Here is a 9,698-nt window from a genome sequence, read left to right on the forward strand (position 1 = left end):
TATATTATTATTATTATTATTATTGGAGAAACAAATCCAGTTATTTATGGATACGTATATTTACAAATAATTTTCTACAGAGAGCTTTCGGGAATCTGTACAATTCCCCTTTTCAAATATACGTACCCATAAATAACTGTGGATTAGTTTCTCCATTTCAAGACTCGTGCTACTATGACTAATTCATTATTATTATTATTATTATTATTTATTATTATTATTATTATTATTATTATTGTTGTTGTTGTTGTTGTTGTTGAGTTTTGTTAACCAATCCAGCCTTCCTGCTATATAATAATAATAATAATAATAATAATAATAATAATAATAATAATAATAATAATAATAATAATAATAATAATAATATGCGTCGCTGTAAGAGCAGTTTCAGGCTTTCGATCTCAAAAAATCTAGTTCTATTAATTTTATTTCAGTAAACCATAAGCAGTGATAGTTACCAAAACTCAACATGTCGCATAGACCAAAGGAATAATAATAATAATAATAATAATAATAATAATAATAATAATAATAATAGCCTGCTGCTACCAAGGACATAAGGGTGCCTGTGAGCGCACCTCATTCTTCGTACATATCTTCTCGGTTTAAAACTCAAGGTTTAAAACTCTTCATCTAGAACGTTTATTGTAACGGTATGTTTAATGATACAGTCTTCGTTTAAATGTAAAATATAAGGCTTTGGGCGCAACCTCGCATCAACAGAACAAAAACACTTCTGTATAAAGCGTAATCGGGGTACTCGTTATTCAACATTATCCACAGGTGAAGGTGTAAGGGTGGGGAGGGGAGAGAGAGACATGAACCCGTAGACACGTGTGCTGCCTCAGACACAGAAGTTACAGGTGTTTGAAACAAACGCCAGGGCTCGTTCCTAAACACCACTGTGTTCCACTTAATTGGTATCACGCAACGCGTTGGGTCTTTTCACGAACCGAGTTTTCAAACAACAAAGATGTGATTGATGTGTCGAAAAGGTTTTACAGATATATCAGAAAAATTGACGACAGACATGCCATTACGCAAGAACCCTATGGTAAACAACATACGTATTATTTTTTTAAAGTAAAAAATAATATGAAAAACATGTCATTTCATATGGAAACTAAAGTATGAATTAGGTATTCTTATTTTTTCAGTGTGATAATAGGCGAAAAAGAGTGAAAACTTTAAAAGCCTTGCTCCACATACTTCATCTTAAATTGTGATACACCAATAGTATTCAGGAGCCCCAGAACGGTACAAGGATTTATATTTTTTAAGGTAAAGGGAACAAATGTTAAGCCAGCCAATCAACTACTGAGTTCACACTGCATCTGTGGAAATGGGAGGCCTGATGCCTGCCAGGCTGCTAAGGGAGTAGCTTAGATACAGGCATCCAGCTCGACTGAATTGATTTCTAAAAAAAATATATCTCTGAAAAAGACAATGACAGTTTACATTAATTATTATTATTATTATTTATTATATTGGGTCTATCTCAGTCATCCTATTCGATTGGGTGGTGTTTCTGGTGTGGGTTTCCGGGTTGCATCCTGCCTCCCATATCCTTACTTCTATTTTCAGATCTTTGTACTTATCAGTTCTTTCTCTTTCTTTCTCATCTACTCTGGTGTCCCATGGTAATGCAACATCAATGAGTGGTACTTTCTTCTTGATTTTGTCAATCAGCGTCAAGCCTGGTCTATTGGCACGTATCACCCTATCTGTTATGATATCATAGTCCCAGAGGATCTTTGCGTGATCGTAGTTCCTCGTTGGACGAGTCGGTAGAGTTGTCGGCTAGCATTCTGCTAGGCCTGAGTTCGAGTCTCCGGCCAATGAAGACTTAGAGGAATTTATTTCTGGTGATAGAAATTAATTTCTCGGTATAATGTGGTTCGGATTCCACAACAAACTGTAGGTCCCGTTGCTAGGTAACCAATTGGTTCTTAGCCACGTAAAATAAATCTAATCCTTCGGGCCAGCCCTGGGAGAGCTGTTAATCAGCTCAGTGGTCTGGTTAAACTAAGCTATACTTAATTTTGACTGATCGTTTTCTATCACTTCCTCAGGTTGGTGTCATTACCACTTATTACTGGAAGCTAGCTGGTGTTTCTTCTTCTTCTTCTTCTTCTTCTTCTTCTTCTTCTTCTTCTTCTTCTTATTATTATTATTATTATTATTATTATTATTATTATTATTATTATTATTATTACTTAGAAGATAAACCTTATTTATATGGGACAAGCCTGCAGGGACCTCTGACTAGAAATTCAATCTTCCAAACAATATGGTGTTCAGAAAGAAATCAGAAAGAAATTACAGAAGATAATAGGAAATACATCAAGAAGAGAAGTACATAAGTACAAAGTGATTTGCTTTAGGATGGTAATGCACTGCATCTTCGCTTGAACTTTTGAGGTTCTAATTGCCCAACATCCTCAGGGAGACTGTTCCACAGTCCAACGGTGTGAGGAGTAAAAGACCTCTGGAAATGAGAAGTAAGACAGCGTGGCCCATGTATTGAATATTGGTGCTGCTGTTATGTGCTACTGGTCACATTTCCTTTCGTTCTTTCATATATGGGAAAAAATTAGTGAAGGATATGAATAACTAATATATCCATTACAAATAACGAACCAATAATTTGTAAGTGTTTAAATTACTTGTTATTTATAGCTAAATAAAAATAGTGAGTCAAATCCTCATGGCAAAGCAGGAAGCCCAGTAGGTAATTGTTAATAAATGTCTGCGTTAAGTTTCATTTATCTTCATTGTTAATTGAACTTTGTGCCCTTCTATAAATCAAGAGGGCTCAATTTGAGTCGGCTGAACAATAAGATAACAAATGATTGCTCTCCACTATTTCCGCAGTACTGTACGCGAGGACCTAGCTGCTCAAATTTTGTCATTTTTCTTTTTTTTTTTTTACCCGTCAGATATGTAGTAAAATTAAAACAGCACTCTCTGGAGAGAAAGACCAATAAATGAATTTTGTTTTACAAATGTTTTACAAGCATGCTTTCGCATAAATCTGGCACGTCGCGTTCACCATCATTCTCCAGAAAATAAATATTAAATACGTTTAGTTCAAGGACTAATTATACATACATACATATATTATATAATTATGTATATTGTCATAAACTGTTCGTCTTGGTTGGGGAGAGATTTGAACAAATTTAAAACTTATGACTGCAAAGGAACCAAGTGCGCCCAGATTATGAACAAAGGAAAAGTTATTTGAAACTTACCTTAGATTTTCCCTTGTTTTACAATTGAATGAGTAAGGTCGCCATTTGGAATTAGAATTCTTTTACAATTTAAAGGGGTTTATTTACAGAGATTTAGCAATTAAACAAGGAGACAAACAACGCAAAATGGTACCCACTGGGCAGGCTCATTAAATATATACAGAGAGCAATACTGCAGTGATTGGCAACAAGCAAGCTAATTAATAAGGGGCCAATGTACAATATAATTATTCCCGTTATAATAATAATAACCTGGGTTAGGCCAAAATTACAATTAAGGGTTCTTCGTTAATTGCTGCGAAGGATTGAACTCCAGGATGGGGAAAAATAATTCATATAAAATTTGGCGGGGCCACAATGGACTTCAGGAATCGGACTGCAACCAGGAATAGTTTCAGGATTTGAAAGGCAGTCAGAATTATCGGACACAGGGCGCAATTGAACAGTGGGTCTCTCCTGCAAGAGAGGTTCTGGATTAGAAACGGCGGCACACACCGAAATGGATAAAATGTTACAAAAAATAAAAGTATATCTTAGTTTAACCAGACCACTAGCTGGTTAAAATGTTACTGGTTACATTGAATTTCTATCACCAGAAATAAGTTAAATATTAACATGTTAAATATTAACAACTACGTAGCCCAGCAGACAATTATAAGGAAATCACATAAGCACAGTATAGGAATCATAACTGATTGGGCTATCAACACAAGAACACGTGCTCGCAATCACACAAAGAGAAAATTTAAACACTTGTATTACTTAGCCTAATTTCCCCTTAAGTTGCACTGGAGAAGGGACAACTGGAGGATTATCACGGAATCTTTACTGAAATTCAAGACACATTATGGGCGAGATACGGGAGACCGGAGCAGAACTCTTAACAAGGGAATATTGCTTTGTGGAGGAAGGAGTTAAAGTTTAAAGGAAATGGAAATTTAAGGAGTTTAAGTAAAAAGGGGAAGGACTGGTTTACTGACTATTTGCGATGTACGAACCTTGTCTGATAATTGAGGCGCCAAACAATCGACTCGGCCATTCGTCGACGATAGTTTCAACCATTTTAAGCGGAGAAGATGGGCGATAGCTTCCGCCCAGTACTGAGATGAGAACGCGTCTGCTCTTCCAAAGCCAGCAGCGTCTTGTAGGGGCCTCATCTTTAGTCCGACATTCCTGCAAACACGTCAAGACAACCAGCAAAGAGGGCAGAGGAAAAGCATCCTTAAATATTAATTACTTAGAGGTTAAGGTCCTACCTGGCGTAGTCCCACTATGCCTATTAACCCTTCCCAGGCGCTAACTACTCCCACATCACGTGATGGGGGTGAAAAGGGGGAGAAGGGAGGCCTATCTGTTACCCACTGGTGCTAACAGCTCTGATCTGGTTTAAACTATGCTTGTTTCCGCCCGTCGCCCGCCAATTTTCCTGGCCCGACAGTCAAATGAATAGCAGACTGCAGTTCAAAATTAATGATGCACGGGCATCTACATGAGGGAGGAATATATCCTTGACAATATATAATATATATATATATATATATATATATATATATATATATATATATATATATATATATATACAGACATACACACACACACATATTAATATACATACGCATTATATGTAACAGACAATCCACGAAAGCATAGCACACCTACTTATTTATAACATTGAACAAATATATTAGGAATATAGTTGTACGGTTTACTTCACAATATTGTTATTACAACTCCGTAAACAGTATGGGATTGTACTGCTGTTGTTCTTATTAATGTTCTTACTTGCATTTTAAAAAAAAACTTCCACAATTTCGAAAACAAAGCTTCGGCAGAGACATCAATGTTGGGCAATGATTTTATCTTCTTTTGTTGTTTCTTTCATATTCTACCCTAATACAATTCTACTTGTATTTCAATACTTCACTTATATTTTTCCTTATTTATTAATTTGATAATCTATCTGCTTTTCAAATCACTGGTCTCCTCTTTCCGTATTTCCCAATTTTACCTCCTGCTGCTTCTTTCTAATGAGCACCATATTCTTTAAAAGCTTGAATTTCAAGTCAGTAGCTCCTGTATGCTTGCTCCGAAAGAGTAGGGTTCACTTCTGAATAATAATAATAATAATAATAATAATAATAATAATAATAATAATAATTCTTTTGAGTGTTTCATAATAATCAGTAAACGTTTAGACTGACATCATGTCGATGCTTGTTGCTGTTTCGGTAGAGGAAAAAAGATTATTATAACGATTATGGACATTTTATAGGTAAACAAGTGAGGAGGAATAAAAAATAGATACATAAAAATTACTTTATGATATACAAAAAAACTTTCTTCATGATATACTCAAAGATTACGGGTAGCACGCCAAGGATATTTCTGGTAAGCTGTGACAAGACTATCGACCTTAATTACAAGTTCGAATTATTTGTTTTATGGCAAATACACGTCCATCAACTTTCTTTCACGACCTTTCCAACATTCTATTTGTTATTTGCACTGAGAGCTGAAATTAATATATATATATATATATATATATATATATCATATATATATATATATATATATTAATATATATATATATATATATATATATATATATATATATATATATATATATATATATATATATATATATAAAGAATAGTCTGAGATATCTAATAAGAATACCCTTTACTATTACTGAAGGTATTAGCCTTACTGCTTACGTTCTTTCTAAGGAACTGTATCATTTCCTTCTTACGGACCCAGATTATTTCCTAACGGAACCAGATAATTTCGTTCTTCAGGAACCAAGTCATTTTCTTCTTAAGGGACCAGATCAACATTTCCTCAAGGGACCAGATAATTTCCTTCTTAAGGAACCAGATTATTTCCTTTTTAAGGAGCCAGATCATTTCCTTCTTTAAGGAACCAGATCAATAATTCCTTTTCGTGGCACCAGATTATTTTCTTCTTATGGAGCCAGCTCATTTCCTTCTTAAGGAACCAGATCATATCCTTCTTAATGAACCAGCGCCTTTCCTTCTTAAGGAACCAGCTCATTTCCTTCTTAAGAAACCAGATCATATCCTTCTTAATGAACCAGCGCATTCCCTTCTTAAGGAACCAACTCATTTTCTTAAGGAACCAGATCATTTCCTTCTTAAGGAGCTAGGTAATTTCCTTAAGGAACCAGGTCATTTCCTTCCTAAGGAACCAGATTATTTCTTCATTAAGGAGCCAGATCATTTCTTTAAGGAACTATATCATTTCTCTGACAGGGAACCAGGTCATTTCCTTCTTAAGGCATCAGATCATTTCCTTCTTAAGGAACCTGATCAGTATTTCCTTCTTAAGGAACGACATCATTTTATCCTTAACCCAAAGCTTATTTCCTGCTTAAAGAACCAGATAATTTCTCTCTTAAAAAAGCCACATTTTCCACCCCATCTTCCCCTTCAGGTGGATGGAACTTTAACTATTCTAGGTGTAACTTTTGACTCACATCTTTTGAGAAACATCTAATGAAAGTTTCAGCAAATGCCGCACCAAAGTTAGGTATTGTTCTTAAGGCCTCATATGTTTATAACAGTGATAAAATTAATACCTGTTTTAGGTCATTTGTGCTTACTTTACTGGAATACTGTTCTCCAGTGTGGATGTCTGCTTCGGCCAGAGATTTATCTCTTTTAGACAGAGTGGTTCGTGGTGGCAGGTTTATGACTTGGACCATCTACGGATGGTCTCTTGTTTGCCACTTTTTCATAAGTTGTATTTCAACAGAGATCTTTCACATTCACAACTGATCCCTGATCCCCTTTATCTGCCGAGAGCAACCAGATTCGCTGAGCAGCAGCACCAATATGCAGTAAATGTGTCTCGCTCTCGAATCTCTCAGTTCCAGAAGTCCTTTATTCCTCACACAGTTGGACTGTGGAACAGCCTCCCAGAAGTTCAAGCGAAAATGCAATGCATTACTACCCAAATACAATTCTTGCATTCTAATATGTTTTTATCTATTTATCAATTTGTTTTCTTTCTTAATAGGTGGGATCTCTTCTTTCTGTATTTCCCTTTACTTTTTCCCAATGAACACCATATTCTTTGGAAGCTTGAATTTCAAGTCAATGGCCCCTGTGGGCTTGTTCCAAATGAAGAGGTTTCATGTACTGAATAATAATAATAATAATAATAACAATTTTCTTTTTAAGAAACTAGCTCATTTCCTTCTTAAGGAACTAGATCATTTCCCTATTATGGAACCAGATTATTTCCTACTTAAGGAAACAGACTAATATTTCCTTCCTAATGAACCTGATCATTTCCTTCTCAAGGAGCCAGCTCTATTCTTAACAAACCAGATAATTTCCTACTTAAGAAATCATATTATTTCCTACTTAAGAAACCATATCATTTCTTACTGAAACAATCACATTATTTCCTTCTTAAAGAGCTAGCTCACTTCCTTCTTACGGAAACATATTATCTCCTTAATAACCCAACTCAATTTTTTTCTATATTTCTTTTCTGTAGGAACAAAACAAATACTCAAATAAATAATGAATTTCAATACCTAGCCTGAGCGTCTCCTCTCCTTTAAAATTGAACCAGACACGCGCGGTACCTTTGTCAGTGCGTGAAACTGTTAAACATTCGGTTCAGTATCACGTACCTCTAATAACTCATGCTGTAGCGGGGTTTATCACATGTCTAAACTAAAAAGGCAAAGCCGTAAAAACAGAACAGTTCCGTTGTTACCATCAAACGCCACCAAACACATCCAGCATGCCATCATAAATTATAAGCAACGTATACACACCAGAAACAATGGACATAACAGTTATCACGATTCACTCTGTACACCACTTCTTAGTTTATTTAGAAAATATCCAGACACTCCCGTTGCCCTATTTCTAAAACGTCATCATTTCTGTTGATCACAAAAAACGGTTTGTATTTCACTCAGACTCAGATAAGCCCACAATGGGGCTATGCCATTCAGTGTTTTGACAATAATTTATGGACCGCTGTGAAACTTGTCGTATAAATTCAAATGAAATAAAGTAAAGCATGGCACAATGTAAAACTGAGGTATATTTCTGTGCATGCGAAGTCGTATCATCACATACTCATACACAATATATGTATATATATAATAAACATACATTATATATACATATATACATACATATATATTTATTTATTTATCATTATTATATATATATAAATATATATATATATATATATATATATATATATATATATATATATATATATATATATATATATATATATATAAGTATATTTATATACATACATACATAAATTGTGTATGAGTATGTGATCATATGACTTCGCAGGTACAGAAATTTACCTCAGTTTTATATATTGTGACATGCGATACTGTATTCCATTTGAATTTATACGGCAAGTTTCACAGCAGTCCAACTACCATAAATTATTGTCAGAACATTGAATGGCATAGCAGCATTGTGAGCTTATCCGAGTCTGTCTGTGTGAAATACAAACCGTTTTTGTTATCAACAGAAAGGGTAACGTTTTAGAAATAGGGCAGCGGGAGTTTCTGGATATTTTCTAGATAAAATAAGAAGTGGCGTACAGAGTAAATCGTGATAATTGTTGATGTCCATTATTTCTGGAGTGTATACGTTGCTTATAATTTATGATGGCATGCTGGATGTGTTTGGCGGCGTTTGATGGTTACAACGGAAATGTTCCGTTTTTATGGCTTTGCCTTTGTAGTTTACACGCGCGCGCGCACACACACACACGCAGAAAACACACACACACATAAATATATATAAAAATATATATGTTTCATTCGTATTTCTATTTCTCGTCTTCTCTCGTCCCACTTTCATAAATTATACCTACATATAATTCAATGGCGTTCATTCTTCGGTCATCGTTATCAACATTAATCATCCATCTTTATCGCTTCCATTTAGGACCAGAACATTACTTAAGTTTTCTTCTCTTACAAATTTGTAAGGAAAATACCCCCATCCCCCTATGTACTAAACTGATTAAGAATAAGTATAATACAATTCAATTTGTATTTTGATATTTTACTTACATTTTGTTATTTATTAAGTCGTTAATGATCTCCTTTCTCTGTATTTCCCATTACCTTTTGTTACTTTTTCCTAATGAACACCATATTCTTTGGAAACTTGAACTTCAAGTCAATGGCCCCTGTGGGCTTGTTCCATATGAATGGGGTTCAGCTCTTGTGGAATCAAGCAGGGCTTATTCTTTGGGTATATACAAGGCTATCCGTTTTTCTTATTAGAGCATCATTATTAATCAAACGAATAACATTATACCAACGGACGAGAAGAAAAAACTAATTTAAAAAAATGTACGAAACATTCTAAAAAATTCACTTTAGAATGCTAAGAAGCAGAGTGAAGGAAGAAACTAAAGCTTGAATGC

Source organism: Macrobrachium rosenbergii, chromosome 13 (genome assembly GCF_040412425.1).
Source record: "Macrobrachium rosenbergii isolate ZJJX-2024 chromosome 13, ASM4041242v1, whole genome shotgun sequence".
Taxonomy (NCBI): domain Eukaryota; kingdom Metazoa; phylum Arthropoda; class Malacostraca; order Decapoda; family Palaemonidae; genus Macrobrachium; species Macrobrachium rosenbergii.